This window comes from Leopardus geoffroyi, chromosome A2 (genome assembly GCF_018350155.1).
Source record: "Leopardus geoffroyi isolate Oge1 chromosome A2, O.geoffroyi_Oge1_pat1.0, whole genome shotgun sequence".
In the NCBI taxonomy this organism is placed as follows: Eukaryota; Metazoa; Chordata; class Mammalia; order Carnivora; family Felidae; genus Leopardus; species Leopardus geoffroyi.
In genome coordinates this window covers 74793464-74811155 of record NC_059331.1, presented here as the reverse complement: position 1 = coordinate 74811155, position 17692 = coordinate 74793464, and the positions used below count along the sequence as shown (strand labels likewise).

Here is a 17692-nt window from a genome sequence, read left to right as displayed (position 1 = left end):
TAGAGTTACAAAAGTAAAATTTCTGTAACTTTCATACTGTCTATCACGGCGGAAACTAGAAAGCTTGTGTGACATCATACATCTTCACTTACTTTTTATTTTTTTTTAATTTTTTTTTAACGTTTATTTATTTTTGAGACAGAGAGAGACAGAGCATGAATGGGGGAGGGGCAGAGAGAGAGGGAGACACAGAATCAGAAGCAGGCTCCAGGCTCTGAGCCATCAGCCCAGAGCCCGACGCGGGGCTCAAACTCACCGACCGCGAGATCGTGACCTGGGCTGAAGTCGGACGTCTAACCGACTAAGCCACCCAGGCGCCCCTTCACTTGCTTTTTAATTGAGGTATAGTTATAATAGGAAGTTCATTCACAAGTAGTATAGATGGGACATGATTCTCAAAAGGAGGAATAGGAATTAATAGTTAAGTCTCTCTTGCCACAGAGGTGTGAATGAATAGTGATGCATGCATCTTGCATGCCGACGTCACGCCTCACTTTACATTATTTTCCCTACCCTCGTTTCCTAAGCCCTGATCCTAATGGCTTTTCTAACACTGTATTTTGTATTTATTGTTGCTGGCCACATTTAAATTATTCTTAAAGGCTTGAACCATATTGCCTATACTTATTTGGGGCTTAAAACAGACTGCTCAATCCCTTCTGGTTAACCTTGGTTATATTCCAGAAGGGTACGGTGAGTGTCCATTCATGACACCACTAAGTCCGCTGCCAGAGGAAATATGACAGTGTTTCTCAAAGGACAGGTCGTGGACCAGCAGCCTGGGCATCACCTGAGAACTTAACACAGATGCAAATTCTCAGCTGCCCCCTGCCCAGACCTAGTTCTTTGGTTTTCTATCTCTGCATAACAAATTACCACCAATGAAGCAGTTTCAAACCACACGCGTGTGTTATCTCAGTTTTTTGTGGATTAGGAGGTAGGGTTAGCTGGGTCCCCCGGTTCAGGGTCTCACCAGGCTAAAATCGAGGTGTTGTGAGGGGCTGTGATCTCACCTGAAGCTTGGAGTCCTTTTCCAAGTTCACTGATTGTTGGGAAGATTCAGTTCCTTGCCTTCTTGCTGGCCATCAGCTGGGGGCCATTCCAACTCGTAGAAGCTGTCTGCTATTCCCTGCCAGGCAGCCTTTTCCAGACACAGCAGTTTGCCTCCTCAAGGCAGCAGGAGATCTCCCTAGCTTTGAATCTCTCCAGTCTGCTGAGACAAAGTCATGGATAAGGTAATATCATGATGAGTGTCTCACCACGTTTGCCATATAACATAACCTAGTCAAGGGAGTGACATCTCACTATACTCACAGGCCCTGCCTAGACTGAAGGGCAGGGGTTTACACACGGGGTGCAAGCTGGAGGGCCCTCTCAGAACTCTACCTGCCTCACCATGGAATCAGAATCACCAATCTGAGATCCCAGATGGTTTCCCCATGCCTCCCCACTCTTCAGCATAAATTGAGAAATTTAAGGATTTTTGTCAAATGAATGCCTATTTAGTCCTTCAAAAGAAGCTTTCCTCCACGAAAATATTCAGCTACCTTGAGTTTCTCAGGTACATCCCACTCTACGTGGGAAATCAGACTCTTCATCCTGATGGCTGAAAGACCAGATCAATCAAGGGGTTAATTATACAGATCACTTTCCTGGCTCCTGTAGGCATAAAGGTTATAGATGGCCCCATATTTATGTAGCCATTGTTAAAAATTCAACGGCAGCATTTATTTCAATGAACTCCTTTGGCTATGTGTTCAACAAATGAACTAAGGGACTACATAAAACATTATCCCTATTAGTTCAAATTTTCTGACTCCTTAAAAGCTTCCCGTGACTGAAGGAAAAATGCATCTATCATACATCCCCTGCCATTACAAATACATTCATTAAAATACAAACAGCACAATAGGGCACCTGGGTGGCTCAGTTGGTTAAGCGTCCAACTCTTTTTCTTTTTTAATTTTTGTTCATTTTTGAAAGACAGAGCATGAGTGGAGGAGGAGCAGAGAGAGAGGGAAACACAGAATCCAAAGCAGGCTCCAGGCTGTGAGCTGTCAGCACAGAGCCCAACGCGGGGCTTGAACCCACGAACTCCGAGATCATGACCAGAGCCAAAGTCGGACGCTTAACAGACTGAGCCACCCAGGCGCCCCAAGCATCCAACTCTTGATTTCGGCTCAGGTCATGATCTCACAGTTTACGGATTCCAGCGCCATGTCGGGCTCTGTGTTGACAGCTCAGAGTCTGGAGCCTGCTTCGGATTCTGTGTCTCCCTCTCTCTCTGCCCCTCCCCGCTCATGCTCTGTCTCTCTCTCCCTCTCCAAAATAGATGAAACGTTAAAACAAAATATAAACAGGGTGACAGTAAGTGAGCACTGGTGTTTGCACACACAGGCGCATTGAATATGGAGATTTTTTAAAACATTTTTTTAATGTTTATTTATTTATATTTAGAGAGAGAGAGAGAGAGAGAGAGGCAAGCAGGGGAGGGGCAGAAAGACAGGGAGAGAGAAAATCCCAAGCAGGCTCCATGCACTGTCAGCACAGAGCCTGATGTGGGACTTGATCTCACCAAATGTGAGATCAAGACCTGAGCTGAAACCAAGAGTCAGATGCTTAATGACTGAGCCACCCCAGGCGCCCCGAATGTGGACACTTTTTTAATAACACATTATGTTTAAGAATTTACGGGTTTTTTTTAAATGTTTATTTATTTATTCTGAGAAAGAGAGAGAGAGTGAGCAGGGGAGGGGCAGAGAGAGAGGGAGAGAATACCAAGTAGGCTCTGCACTGACAGCACGGAGCCTGATGCTGGGCCTGAACCCACCAACTGTGAGATCATGACCTGAGCCAAAACCAAGAGTCGGACCCTTAAACTACTGAGCCACCCAGGCGCCCTAAGACTTTATAGTTATTAACAGACCCGGATGGTGTATACAAACTATCAAAATGCCCCTTAGATGGTAATCAATGTCTTAAATGTTTTCTGAGAACCTTCTAATCCTGAGCGCACACTGCTGCCGGGCACTGTCTGCGGAGAGGAGCTGGGGCCTCTGCCCTGTTGGAGTCTGAGTGGACAGGAAGGAGGCTGATGTTCCTGGGAGTCGTCGATAAGTCGCTGCCCAATTTCCAGCCCCAAATTTCGTCCCAGACCCAGGTGGTTTCGTAGTATAACACTAATCCACATTAGTTTCATACTAATTCATATTCGATGCCACATCTTTCCCACAATCTCCTCAGGGAGGAGAGCTCAGAGTTTACTGACAGACAAGGAAGTCACCTCTGAAAGGAGAATAAAAGATGCTCTTTTCAACACCATCTGCAGTGGCTTCGCCCAGACACCACACAAGCCTGGGTGGCATCATCTTTCCCGGCTGACCGGGTGGCGTGCCTGTGCCCACGCCGTGGTTATTGAGCCGCGTGCACTTAGAGAAGGTGGCTGGTGGTACCCACCTCTGGAGAACACACACAGGGTGCTGTCACTGCCCTGTCGCCTGGTATAATGGCATCTCTTTGTAATCACCAGATAGTAAGTTGTGTCAAGAGAAGCCATTGTGCAAAAGAGTGAAAGGGCTCACTCTGCTAAAAATAACAGCCTGAGGCATCACCAGGAGAGAAGTAGTGTCTCTGCCTATTGTCCCAATGGTTAGGATAGGGTCCCTCCTCCCTTCCCCCCCCCTCCCCCCAGTCCTACTGTTTGTCCTCGAAAATTCACTCTGAGAGGAGACCCACAGGCTCCTGTCTATAAGGCCTGGAGAGACGGGGACTCTTGTGGGGAGCAGAAGCACCGAACAACACCGGCCCCAGTGAGGTGGGGTTACACGAGCCAAACAGAGAATGGAACATCTTCCTCTTTATCAGAAAGGGAAATACCAGTACGGACTAGGGAAGGGGAAACCTTACACTCATTTTGCCATGAGATATCGATACCCACAGAGATTGCACCACAGCAAATCATTCGTGCCAAGAATCATACTTTGGTTTCCAAATACTGAGTTCATTTTTCTTTTTTTTTTTTTTTCTTTAAGTGTATTTATTTATTTTGACAGAGAGAGACTACGAGCAAGAGAGGGGGAGAAAAACAGAATCCCAAGCAGGCTCTGCATGGTCAGTGCGAAGCCCAACGCGGGGCTCGAACTCACGAACCATGAGATCATGACTGGATCTGAAATCAAGAGTCAGATGCTTAACCAACTGAGTCACCCAGGTGCCCCCTGAGTTTGTTTTTCTATATGATTTTCCCATCTTAAATCTTATCATAGTAACTAAACTTAGTGTGGTAATCATTTTGTAATACATGCATATATCAAATCGTTGTGTTGTACACCTTAAGCTTATACAATGCCATCTGTTAATTAAACTAATGGGGCGGAACTCTCTTAGACTTCAGCCTACCTGAGCACATGTTTATAGAATCCTTTTGAGGCCTTGAGTGAAAGATACCACAGAAGTGTGAAGTAATATATGTTTTCCTATAGGAGCACCTGGGTGGCTTAGTTGAGCATCCGACTTCAGCTCAGGTCATGGTCTCACGGTTCATGAGTTCAAGTCCCACATGGGGCTCGCTGCTGTCAGCACGGAGCCCACTTTGGATCCTCTCTGCCACTCCCCTGCTCATGCTCTCTCTTTCTCTCTCAAATATACATAAAACATTTTTTAAAAATATGTTTTCCTATAGAATCATTGGTTGTCGTTAGGAAGAGAAGCTTATCTTAACCCTATTTCTTACCTTAGAATCAACTCCTGAAAAAGCTAATAATATTCCTTCTCTGGTCCTACTGCTTCCAGAGGCTGAATTCAATTAGCAGCAAAATGTCTAAATCACGGTTCCAAAGAATGCTGAGATAAATGGAACCAATACAGAAGATCCAGGAGAAAACGCTGTTCTTTGTTGGCCAAGGAATGAGCTGCTGTCGGGGTTATACTAAGCAAAAAAATTAAAATTAAATTAAAGGGGCACCTGGGTGGCTCAGTTTGTTAAGCGTCGGACTCCGGCTCAGGTCATGATCTCACAGCTCGTGAGTTCGAGCCCTGCGTCGGGCTCTCTGCTGACAGCTCAGAGCCTGGAGCTTCCTTCCTCTCTCTCTGCCCCTCCCACACTTGTGTGTGCTCTCTCACTCTCTCTCTCTCTCTGTCTCTCTCTCTCAAAAATAAATAAACATTTTTAAAAATTGAAAAAATAAAATTAAGTTAAAGATGCCGAGACAGGGCTCCCTTCCCACCACCTTCCCCTCTCCCTTGTCTCACAGAGGACCTTGAAACAAGGAGGAAGTGTGGTAGGGAGAGAAGAATAAGTCATTTCAAGTCAACAACTCTGCTCCTGGTGCTACTGTATTCAGGGTTCACCCCATGTGGGAGGTTCGATGCTCAGCCTCCCTCCTGAGAGCCAGAGAATAGCCTGAGCAGAAAATGACAGCATCTGCACACCGTATGTGGATACCAGGCCAGATCGGGCCAGGCAAGCTGGTGAATTACTTGGTTCAAAAGTAATGTGCAAAGTAATGTCCCTTGGTGACACGCACATTCCTTTAAGGAAGTGCCTGCCCATAACCACGCCGCAAGGATGCACGTCAACCAAGCCATCAGCAACATGTTTCTCTCTGGGTCTGCGCTTTTTGTGGACTAGACTTCAGAAAAGACAGCACTGATGGTGGAGATGTCAGATTTCCCTCCTTCCCCATCTCACCCCCAAAGTCACTTCCCACAGACCCTCCAGGACCTCCCAGGGCACCTCCTTTCTGTGCACCTGACTCCTTCCAGAATATTTGTCATTCTTTAACCTGGTAGCCTCTGTTTTCAGGCTGCTGGCATTTCCATTTCCTTGCAGCACAGCTTTTTTACTTCACCGCCTGCTCTTCTCCTTTCTGGCCCCTCGAAAGCTCAATGGAAGGCACTTATTCCCATTTTTAAATCTACAGTCTCTGTTCTGAGATTTTATTTTCCTGGTAACAGCCCTAGCAAAAAACACTCTGAGCACGTTGGGGACTCCTAGGAAGGGAGGGTTGCATGAAATAATAAAGCCCGAGCTGGTGGGAATTCTGATCCCGGTCACCCTGCCATGTGTGGGCACGGAGAGATGAAACTGCTTTTGCCTAGTCTGCTCCCGGGGGAAGGAGTTTCAGGGGACCTTATCTTCTTCTCTTGCTACCCTTGCCCAATCAACATTCCTGGGTACCTCCAATGGTGAGAGCAGGACTGAAGCCACTCCAAAAAGCAATTTCATGTGAGATTTGTTTTCATTTTCCTTTAGAAAAACTGTGAATATTTTTTGCCACTGGAGACCTCAAGAAAGCTACCATGTGCTCCGTAGCTTTAGGGAGCGTCAACTCTCCACGGAAGGGACCTAGACAATGCGATGGGGGGCAATCCTTAGCGTCAGCTGGTAACGGGACACAGTAGGGGCAACGCTTGCCCTTCTTTCCTTTAACCCACCGGTTAAACGAAGAGCATGGCCCTGGTCTCAGTCCCAGGTAAGAGCGCGGAGTAGTTCCAAGTTCAGTCCTCTAGCGCCACCTGGTGTTAACTTCTCTAATCACTCTTTATCCAATTCAACGAAAAATCCCTTTGAAAATTTCTTTTTAAAAGTGCTAACTTCACAAAAGTCTGATGAACACAGCGCCAAGTTCATGTGTGTGGGTAACGCTCAGAGGAAAGGACGTTAGCATTGCTGTTCACTTGGTGACTCAACAGGGCATGGCACCCGTAACCACTAGAGCAAGCTTGTTTTTCTTGTCATGGCTATTATACCAAAAGAACTCAAAAGATGGGGGTTTAAGAGAATTTGTAGTGTCTATGATATAGTAGCTCCTGAAAATTATCAATGAATTGCCTTTTATGAGCCACAAATAACAGTTACTTGAAAATCTAACAAATACAGTTTTATTATTAAAGAGATGGTGACTTGAGTAAGTAAAATCCTAAAGGCAAGCTTTCCCTAACTGAATTTTATCCCTAACAAAAGGTCTTTCAAAATATCAAGTTTGTTTCTTTCCTCAGTTGAGAATACCCCTGTAAAATAGGGATGTTAGTAGCCATTCTTCCCTGGGAAAAGACAATAAAGAAGCTCTGATAGTTTCAGAATTACCTCAGGGCCTTGATGTTATCAGTCTGAAAATAAAACATAAACACCTACTCCAAACTCAGGTGTACCTTCAAGCTGATATACGGGTTTTATCATGGTACGTTTTCCTAAAATTGAGCGCATGCATGGCAAAACGCATATATTAAAGCCAGACTGCATTACACATGCAAATTTACTTTATAAGTGACTACATGTTTGCAAACTCTTGCATTTAACCCGCCCCCAAGGACTCATGGTCTGAAAGAAATTAATGAGGGCTCTGTCTATTTCATAATGAGAAATACATCATCTGAAAAAAAGTCCTCCAGGGGTATATTGTTCTGTACTGGAGGGGGCAAGCTAAGAAGGAATCGTCTAAACAAGAATGAATGTAATCCAAACAACTTTGGAGAACTTCCTGCCTGCCAGCACTGTTCTCGGTGTTTAACATGTGTCTCCCACGTGATCTTCCCCAAACCTGATGAGATGGATTCTTGTGATTCTTTGTCACAAATTAGCTCTTACACAATTGATGATAGAGAGTGGGGTTTGGAACACATGATGCCAGCCCAAGCCTGATTCTTCCCAGCACGCTAATACCTTAAAGTGATCAGAGACAAACGTTCTCACAGTCAAAGAGGAGGCTTAGCAATAAATAGAGACTTTGAAAAAAAGGGGAGGAAGTATCAAACTGCCATTCTTTACTGCAAGTGAAGCCTGGTTTCGAGGCTTCAGAACCACTAGGTTTTCCACCATGTTGATCTGTTTGGGAATCATGCTAGTACTTTCATTATGATTGGTACTCTTTCATTAGCACTCTGATTACAGAATCCCGTAGGTTTTATTTGGGATGCCCATCAGCCCTGTTACTTTTAGTGCATGATTTTGCAAAACGTGGGTTTTTTAGGAATGCGTGAATGGCATACATCCTCATTCCCATTTTACAGCTAAGAGAACTGAGGCATCAAGCATTGAACTAACAGTCTTTCCAAAAGCACACAGCAATTACACGATGAAGCCACAGTTGACACCCACTTTGACTGCAGATTCTTATTTTCTAGCCCCTAAATGTGAAATTTTGAATGAATATTAACATATGTGGTAGTTTTTAAATATGTCCACAGGTTCGTTTATTCTCCTCTCTTCAAAAGGTAGAACGTGGTCCCCACTACTCCCCTGAGTGTGGGCCGGACTTCACTCGTTTTACCCAATAAAATATGGCAGAAGGGGGGTGTGCGGCTACCTGGAAGACAGTGTGCTTGGACTACGTTAAAGTTCAAAGTTTTCTTGCTGTAACCAATACCATTAAGAATGTGAATAGGATATATGAGGACTTTAAGAGACAAAACAGATAAACGTAAGGGAAGGGAAGCAAAAAGAATATAAAAACAGGGAGGGGGACAAAACATAAGACACTCTTAAACATGGAGAACGAACAGAGGGTTGCTGGAAGGGTGGTAGGAGGGGGGGTGGGCTAAATGGGTAAGGGGCATTAGGAATCTACTCCTGAAATCACTGTTGCATGATATGCCAACTAACTAGGATGTAGATTTAAAAATTAACTAATTAATTTAAAAAATAAAAAATAAATTTTATCCATTTAAAAAAAGAGAATGTGAACAGGATAAAATATTTGCAATTCATATATCTGATAAGGAACTTGTATCCAGGATATATAATTATTTAAACAAAAAATTCATGCAACTCAATAACAAAAAGAACAGCCCAAATTTATAAATGGGCAAAGAATTTGAGGATACATTTCTCAAGAGAAAAGGCGCGTACACACATTAAAAGTTGTTTAACGTCATTAATCGTGAAAGAAATGTAAATCAAAACCACTGGTTCATGCCCATAGGATGGCTATACTGAAAACCACAGCTCATAAGTATTGGCCAAGGGTATGAAAAATTGGAACCCTCATACACTGCTGATGGGAATATAAAATGGTGCAGCCACTTTGGAAAACAGGCAGTTCCCCAAAATGTTCAACATAGAGTTACCATATGACCCAGCAATTCCTCCCCCATATATATACCCAAGAGAAGTGAAAATAAATGTCCACAACAAAAAGATGTACATAAATGTTCCCAGCAGCATAAGCCTTTTAGCCCCAAAGTACAAACAACCCAATGTCCATCATCTGATGCATGGATAAACCAAATGTTATGCATTTAATGAATATTATTCAGCAGTAAAAAGAAAATACTTATCAGAGGAGGACTAAATAAAGGAAAAGTTCTGCAAAATCCAAGGGAAGAGGGCTCCAGAGACATTGGGCTTTGTATTGCCTAAGCCAACTGGGGCTTCTTTGTCACGGATCTGGAATAATGGATGTAAAAGGCAGCACTACCCTCTGACCAGGGAAACCGAGTCACAGGCCTCACTCGCTGGGTGTCAGATGAGTTCCAAGACAAGGAACTAACTTCACCCTTGCAGAACTGGGAGTCTGTGAGCTTTCCCTGGACCAAAGTGGCTAGTGTTCTGACACGGGCATCCTTCACCGGGGCCACTCTCTGAGCACAGGGTCTGACACTGACCCAGAGGGAGGGATGTCTCCAGAGGGGAAAAAATCCAGATGTGGTTTCAGCCTGTCCAGTCATGAGAACTCAGCCCTTACCTTGACTGATTCTGACAACAAAAATAAGTCAGATATGGGGTACCTTGGTGGTTCAGTCAGCTAAGCGTCCGACACTTGACTTCGACTCAGGTCATGATCTCACAGTTTGTGGGATGGAGTCTGACATCAGGTCTGCACTGATAGCACAGAGCCTCATTGGGATTCTCTCTCTCTCTCTCTCTCTCTCTCTCTCTCTCTCTCCCTCTGGCTCTCTTTCTGTCTCTCAAAATAAATAAATAAACATTTTTAAAAAATACATCAGATGAGAACAGTAGGCCTGCTTCCTAAATACCCCTTAATGTGCTGGGTACTGTACAATGTGAGGTTCCGAATGTTTTTGCTTTTTAATAAAGAGGCATATAAAAAAAAAGAGATAGAGAAAATATTAAGAAAATGCTATAACATGGATGACCCTTGAAAACATTTTCACAAGTGAAAGAGGTCAGACACAAAAGGTCACATATTGTATGATTCCATTTATAAAAAAATGTCCCAACAGGCAAGTTTATAGAGACCAAAGGGTGATAGTGGTGGCCAGGGAAGTGGGAAGAGGGGAGAATGGGGAGTGACTGCTTTCTGTTTGGAGTACTGAAAAGTTCTGGAACCAGGTAGTAGTGACTGCGAATATCCTAAAACACTGAATTGTATACTTTAAATGGGTGAGTTGTATGGTAGGTGAATAATATCTCAAAAAGCTATCTTTTTAAAAAGGATGGATGTAAAAGGCAACACTACAGTCTGACCAGGAAAACTGAGTCATAGATCTCATTCGCTGGAAGTCAGATGAGTTCCAAGACAAGGAACTAACTTCGCCCACAATAACAGTGTGATGTCTGCCCTGCTCCTGCTCTCTTTCCTATGCATAGTGTGACATCACTCTCTCCTTCCCCTGTGGGGAAGCCTGCTACCATGCTGGAAAAAGTCCACATGGCAGGGAACCAAGGCCTCTAGTCGATAGCCATGGGAGTTGTCTTGAAAGCAGATCTTTCCATCCGAGCCAGGCCTTCAGGTGACTGAAGCCCTGATTGAGATCTTGACTGTAATCTTATGAGATACCCTGAGCCTGAACCAGCAGCTGAGACATTCCTAGGGGCCCCCGCCCTTCACACCACGTAAGATGATAAATTAAGTTTGTTGCTGTAGGCTGCTAAGTTTTGGGGTAATTTGTTACACACCAGTAGACGCACAGGCTTACCCCCAATTTTATTGCACTTCACAGATTGTGCTTCACAGATACCATGTTTTTGATAAGATGAAAGTTTCTGGCGACCCTACATGAAGCAAATATGTCAGCACCCTTTTTCCAACAACGTTTGCTCACTTTGTCTCTATGTCACATTTTGGTAATTCTCGTAGTATTTCAGACTTTTTAATTATTATTACTTATTATATTTCTGATGGTGATCTGTGATCACATTACAACTTGCTGAAAGCTCAGATGGTGGCTAGTATTTTTCAGTAATAAAGTATTTTTTTAATGTTTATTTATTTTTTGAGAGAGAGAAAGAGAACATGGGTGAGGGGCAGAGAGAGGGAGACAGAGGATCTGAAGCGGGCTCTGCACTGGCAGCAAGGACCCTGATGCAGGGCTCGAACTCACGAACTGTGGGATCATGACCTAAGCCAAAGTCGGACACTCAACCAACTGAGCCACCCAGGTGCCCCAGCAATGAAGTATTTTTAATTGAGGTATGTACATTATTCTTTTAGACACAATGCTAGTATTGCACACTTAAGTGACTGCAATGTAGTGCACACCTAACTTTTATACGCACTGGGAAACCAAAAAGTTCATTTGACTTGCTCTATGGCAATAATCACTTTATTGCAGTGGTCTGGAACTGAACCCACAGAATCTCCAAAGGATGACTGTGTTCTGAAGTGAAAAAAGCAAGTAGCACAACATCGTGCGCACTATGATTCCTTTTCTTGTTCAAAATATATCTATGCATGTGTAGGAAAAAATCACAGGCAATCACTACCTCTAGGTCGACAGATTATTTGTATTTTTTTCCTTTTAACTTCTCTTTATTTTCCAACTTCCCATAATGAATCTTTTGTGAGAAAAAGCAATTGATGTTACTTTTAATTTTTTTTTTAGATTAAATGGAGGGCAGGGTGGGGAAAGACTTATTTCCTGAAGTAGAGTTGACACACAGGGTGACATTCATTTCAGGTGTATGACAGTGAGTCCACTACTCTGTAACTTATGTTATGCTCACTATAAGCATAGCACCTTCTGTCACCACACAACACTATTACGGCACCATTTTCTATGCTCCCTATGCTGCACTTCTCATGACTTATTCATTCCATGACAGGAAGCCTGTACTTCCCACACCCTTTCACCCATTTTGCCCATCCTCTCACCTCCGGCAACCACCAGTTTGTTCTCTGTATTTATGGGTCTGTTTCTTTTTGTTTGTCCATTTGTTTTGTTTTTTAGATTCCACATATGAGCGAAATCATACGGTATTTGCCTTTCTCTGTCTGACTTATTTCACCGGCCCTCTAGATCAGCCATGTTGTCCCAGATGGCAAGATGTCCTTCCTTTCACGGCTAAACAATATTCCATTGTGGGGACAGACTTTGACAATAACTCAGGCGGGAGATGAGGACTTGGGCCAAAGCAATACTGGTGTGCAACAAAGAAAGTACAAGCGATGTTTTGAAAGAGGAGAGAAGGTCATGAACGACCTAAGTCAGGTGATGAAAGGACAGGGGGAAATCAGGTCTATACAGATTAAGTCACCCTGTGTTGTGATTTACAATCTTAGGAACACTTGTCATCACCTAGGGCTGGAGGAAGGCTGTGACTTTGAATGTACTCCATCTGTGGCATCGCTACTGTTTATTAAAGATTTTCCTAACAATTTTTTAAGTATTCATTTACTATTTTTGAGAGAGAGTGCAAGCAGGGGAGGGGCGGAGAGAGCGGGAGACAGAGAATCTGCAGTGGCTCTGTGCTGACAGCGTAGAGCCCAATGTGGGGCTGGAACTCACGAACTGTGAGGTCACCTCCTGAATGCAAGTCCCACACTCAACCGACAGAGCCACACAGGCGCCCCTTAAACATTTCCTAGGTGCCGGCAGTGAGCTCCACACTCAAGTATAATTCTTGGTTATTCCTCACAACTTTTCCTGTAAGTATTCTTTCCACGTTTTAGAGTAGAGAGGAGGAAACTGTGTTCAGAGAGGTGAAGTGACTTGTTCAAAGCGGCACAGCTACTTACTTGCAGGGTATGGCCTGAGTCTGGCAAAGGCAGCAGACTGTCCCTCCAGCGTCTCCCAGGGAAGAGCTGCGCTGAAGGCAGCGTGATGCTTCTCTGTGCCCCAGAAATTTGGGGGAGCTGGAAGGAGCCAGCCACGAGTTCTGCTGCTAACAGTGCCACTGTCTTCTGGAAAGGGCTTTCTGTCACCAACTTTTGCAGCATCAATAACCCAAAGCCACGGGCACTGGCAGGCTGTAAATAATTTAAAAGTATAAACTAGGTCCATCCCTATTACTGGGAACCAGTTAGACTCTAATTCCTCTTCTATTTGTTAAAATGGATGGGGTGCCTGGGTGGCTCAGTCGATTGGGCGTCTGACTTCAGATCAGGTCATGATCTTGCGGTTCGTGAGTTTGAGCCCCGCGTCGGGCTCTGTGCTGACAGCTCAGGGCCTGGAGCCTGCTTCGGATTCTGTGTCTTCCTCTCTCTCTGACCCTCCCCCGTTCACGTTCTGTCTCTGTCTCAAAAATAAATAAACGTTTAAAAATAAATACATAAATAAAATGGAGCCACATGTTTAAATAAAGACTATGACTAACAAGAATAGAAAGAATAGCTCAGGTAAACATTTTGTTAAGTTTTAAAACCACTCTCACATCGTGGCCACCGAGGTTCAAGCCCAGGGGTGGGGGGTTGTGGGTCTGGTGCGGGTTTGCCACACTGGTGTTTTTCTCCACTTCTGCTCACATGAAGGAAGCCGGCAATTGTTCGGTGACAGGAAACAAGGAAACAACAGTGCTTCTAAACAGCAGACTCTGGAATCCAGTCTGCGGGAATATTCCACAGAAGAATAGGAGCCTCACCAAGTGGTAGGAACACGTTAAATAAATAATGGTTTCCAGAAACAGGAGACCAAGAAACAGACGTTTCTCAGGCTCTTGAAGATGTTTACGGGAATATGAGTAGAAGAGAAATAGAGATGCTTTCTAACCATGCTTCCCTTATTCTGGATGAAAAGCCAAGAAGAAAAATGACAGGGAAGATGAGAAATGAGAAGGATCTTGAAAGAGCCCTGGGGAAGGGACGTGTGGGGAGAGGGCCCCGGCTGGGGTGCAGCCCCCAGGAAGTGAGAACAAAGATGAAGGAAGGAAGTAAAGAAAAGAAGGAGGGGGGTAAGCGAGGAGGAGGATGAGAGTCCCTGAGCTCGCACCAGGACCCCAGAGAGCCCTTCACACCTGAAAAAAGAGGGACTTTCTCCAAGAAGCCTTTATTTACACTTTCCCCTTAGATCCACATTTCCCGCAGGGAATTTCTGAGAAGGGGGAAAAAGCCTCCGGTTGTCTGCAAACACCAGGAGTTTTGAGAAGGATGCTCTTAATTAGAGTGAACAGCAAGTCTTGCGCTATGGGCCGGCTTCTCCCTGTGATTCTACACCCACATTCACACACTCACACCTCTCCTTTGGGCACCCCCAACGCACGCTGTCAGGGTCTTCTCGCCCTGCCCTGTGCTTTGTCCCACAGTGGACCGACCACCTGGAGCCTTACCTTCCTCAGGAGCCGTGCCCAGCGCCTTGGGATTCCAATACCGCTCCCTCCAGAAAATGTGTTCGTCCCGTGTACTCTCCTAGAGAAGCAGTTTAAGATTTGACTTAAACTTATTTACTTACTTAGCCTAAGTAACCTAAACTTACTTAAAATCCAAAAGAAAAATCGAGTTGATTATATATCACATTTCAGAAGAAAACTTGTGGGGCACCTGGGGGGTTCAGTCGGTTAAACGTCTAACTCTTGATTTCAGCTCAGGTCATGATCTCATGGTTCGTGAGACTCAGCCCTGAATCCCCACATAGTGCTGAGAGCACAGAGCCTTCCTGGGATTTTCTCTCTCTCTCTCTGCCCCTCCCCCCCCTCTCAAAATAAACTTTTTTTTTTTTTAAAGAAAACTAGAGGAAAGAAGGAAGAACAGAAGAAGGGAAAGAGGGAGAGAAATATATAAACCTTGCTAAGAGCCTGCGGGATGCAGATACTATGCTAAGTGTCTTAACCCATTTGGGCTGCTGTAACAAATACCATAGACTGGGTAGCTTGTAGACAAGCGAAATTTATTTCTTACAGTTTGGGAGGCTGGGAAGGGGTGAGAGAACTCCCTGGGGCCCCTTTCATAGGGGCATTAATCCCATCCATGAGGGCTCCAGCCTCATAACCTAATGACCTCCCAAGGCCCCACCTCCTAATGCCCATCACCTTAGGGGTTAGGGTTTCAACATGGGAATTGTGTGGGGACACAAACGTTCAGACCATTGCACTAAGTATTCTACATTTGTCCCCTCATGTATTCCTCAGAATAATATAAGGAGGTCTTTTTTGAAGATAAGGAAACATTAGATCATATCCAAAAGCCACAGTTAACTCAGAACCAGATTCGAATCAGATATTCCAGGCTCTGAGTATGAAATTGAGAAATGTGTGTGATGGAAGAGAGGTTCCTAAATGGAAACCTTACTGAGCACAGCGCCCCCTGGGGGCAGTTAGAGGAGTATGTGGCCACTCTGGCCTCTCACTGAAGAACAAGCTCCCAACTTCAGCCATGTTTGATTTTGCCTCATTCACAGACTCCATTTTGTTCCCTATTCTTGTTTGACTTCTTTCCTTATGTTTGTACGCTAACCAGTCCTATTTCGAGTATTCTTCAAAGCCTTCGCAAATCTCTGCAAAAAAAGAAATAATTAGAATTTGTTTAAAAAACTCCCTTTAAAAAACATAAACTAATTAAAAAGAAATGTACTGACAATGTAGAGTCCAAATTCCCCTGGACCAGGGTGGCCCAATTGCAATGACAGTGGATGGAGTACCCAGTTGATGGGTCTGAGTTGTGAGAGGGACCTAAGCCTGGCTCCATTTCTCCAAGTCAAACTTGATCTGCCATTGGTTTCCTGAATGAGTATGGCCAGATGGTCAGTTGCTACTCTGCAAAGTGTGATAATAGCACTCCCCACAAGGTGTTCTAGAAAGGTTTTGAAGTGCTTGGGTGAAAAGAACCATAATATAATTTTTTTTTTTTTTGGAGTGGAGGGGATGTCAATACCCTTTTTTCATCACACCCTTTTTTCAGTTACCTTTTAAGAGCAGCTGGTGTGTGTTGTAATCCAAAGCTGCTGACTTGGAATGAAAAATTGGTCACTGAAAGTACTTCAAGGTTTTTTAAAATCAGCTAAAAGAGCCCATCCAAGAGCTCGCTTCTGAATCCCAGGGAGGCCCCCACATTTTCTCTTGCAGGAGAGATCTTCCTCACTGCACCCTAGCAGTAAGGCTGTCTGAGCATGAACAGGCCTGGAGCAGTGGAATAGACCTGGGTTCAAATCCTGACTCCACCACTAACCAGCTACCTGATCTTGGGCAAATTATTTTCACACCCTGTCCTCTGTTTCCTTATCTACGATGGAAATAATAACAGTTACCCCCGCCCCCCAGACTTTGTCACTAGGATTAAACCAGATAATAGATATCATGTGCCCAATAAATGTGAGTTACTGCTCTCAACAGGATGAGCAGCAGCTGGGGTATCATCTCTCAGGTATTCATCTTGTCTCTTCCACAGGTCCTTTCCCAGAGCAGACACAACCGAGGTTTTGATGGGGAAGGGGTTCATTTTGGATCTGGTAGAATGTGTTGGGAACTTCATGTTATTGACAGAAAACCTTTCCAAGTCACCTCCTCCTCTAGCCACTGCCAGGGATCTGACATTATTCTCCTTGAAGCCCCTACCAATTACCCCCCAATACTTTTGAGGCACTCTTCATCTTCCTGTCTGCAGGATTCAATCAGGCAGCTGTCCTACATGGAAACTAAGGGCAAGACTCCACACAGCTGGAAATCCAGAAGCTATGTCATCTCTGTCAGAGAAGACCGGAATTAACCACTTGGAACTTCTTCCTCTGCCTCTGGGTTTCTGCTCTTCAGAGAATGTGGGTCCTTGTTATGGGATTTAGAAGACAGCAGAATTAGGAGGGAAACTGGGGAAAAGATTAATATTTGTACAAGTGTGTGACCATGGCTGCCCCTAGGGTATGTGGGGCCCAGACAAATATATAAACAATTATATATAAGCAATTAGAGTCACCAAAATCTTCATACTAGCACATCTGGTGGCCCAATTTCAGGTGATCCCATGAAAGAAATACAAGTCAGCAGGAGCTATACAATCTCCAGACCACCCTCCTGGAACTAGGTCTGGGTCCTGGTCCCAATCCTGGAACAACGTCACAGGCACAAGGCTCGGATCTTCTGGAGCATCTGGTCAACCCTATACAAGCAGTAGAGGATGGAAGAAAGTCCTAAAGGGGAGAAATAGGCACCAGAGCCCACATGGGTCCTGTTACAGGGTCCAGGAGTCCCACCTGGATGGCACTGCTGACTCCTTCCTATCTCCAGCATTGGACAGGGAATAAGAAAAGTTCAAGGAAGGCACTCAAACAGCAGAGTCCTCTGAGGCACAGGGCTGGGCCAGATCTCAGGACAGGACTGCATTTGATACCAGAGCCTCCGCGAAAGTTTTCCTGAGTCAGGTTCAAAAGGAACAGTGCCTCCTTCCTCTTGGTGTGTGGACATCGTGGGGTTCTTGTAAATTCTAGACCAGACAGTCTTTCTCTTAAAGTTACTCCTGTCTCTCAAGGACTATAGCTGTGGACTAGAAGGTCCTAGTGCTATTACCATGAAGTAGTTGCCCTATTAGCAACATGGCAGATAGAGATAAAAACAATTAAGATTGACTCTAGGACAAGGGCAAGCCAACTC

The 17692-nt window shown here is 44.5% G+C and overlaps 1 long non-coding RNA gene across 3 annotated transcripts in view; it reads right to left on the bottom strand.

Moving 5' to 3' along the window:
• Positions 1-17692, bottom strand: part of LOC123606255 — a 141004-nt gene that overhangs the window by 81698 nt on the left and 41614 nt on the right. Inside the window, exons 4-6 of one of the 3 annotated variants that reach the window (XR_006716191.1) lie at positions 14444-14522; positions 12918-13148; positions 1014-1210 (exon numbers count right to left, since the gene is read on the bottom strand). This is a non-coding gene — a long non-coding RNA (uncharacterized LOC123606255). Of the gene's footprint in view, positions 1-1013; positions 1211-12917; positions 13149-13368; positions 13414-14443; positions 14523-17692 lie in introns of those variants that run through there. The other 2 variants (XR_006716190.1, XR_006716192.1) reach the window with 2 other exon arrangements.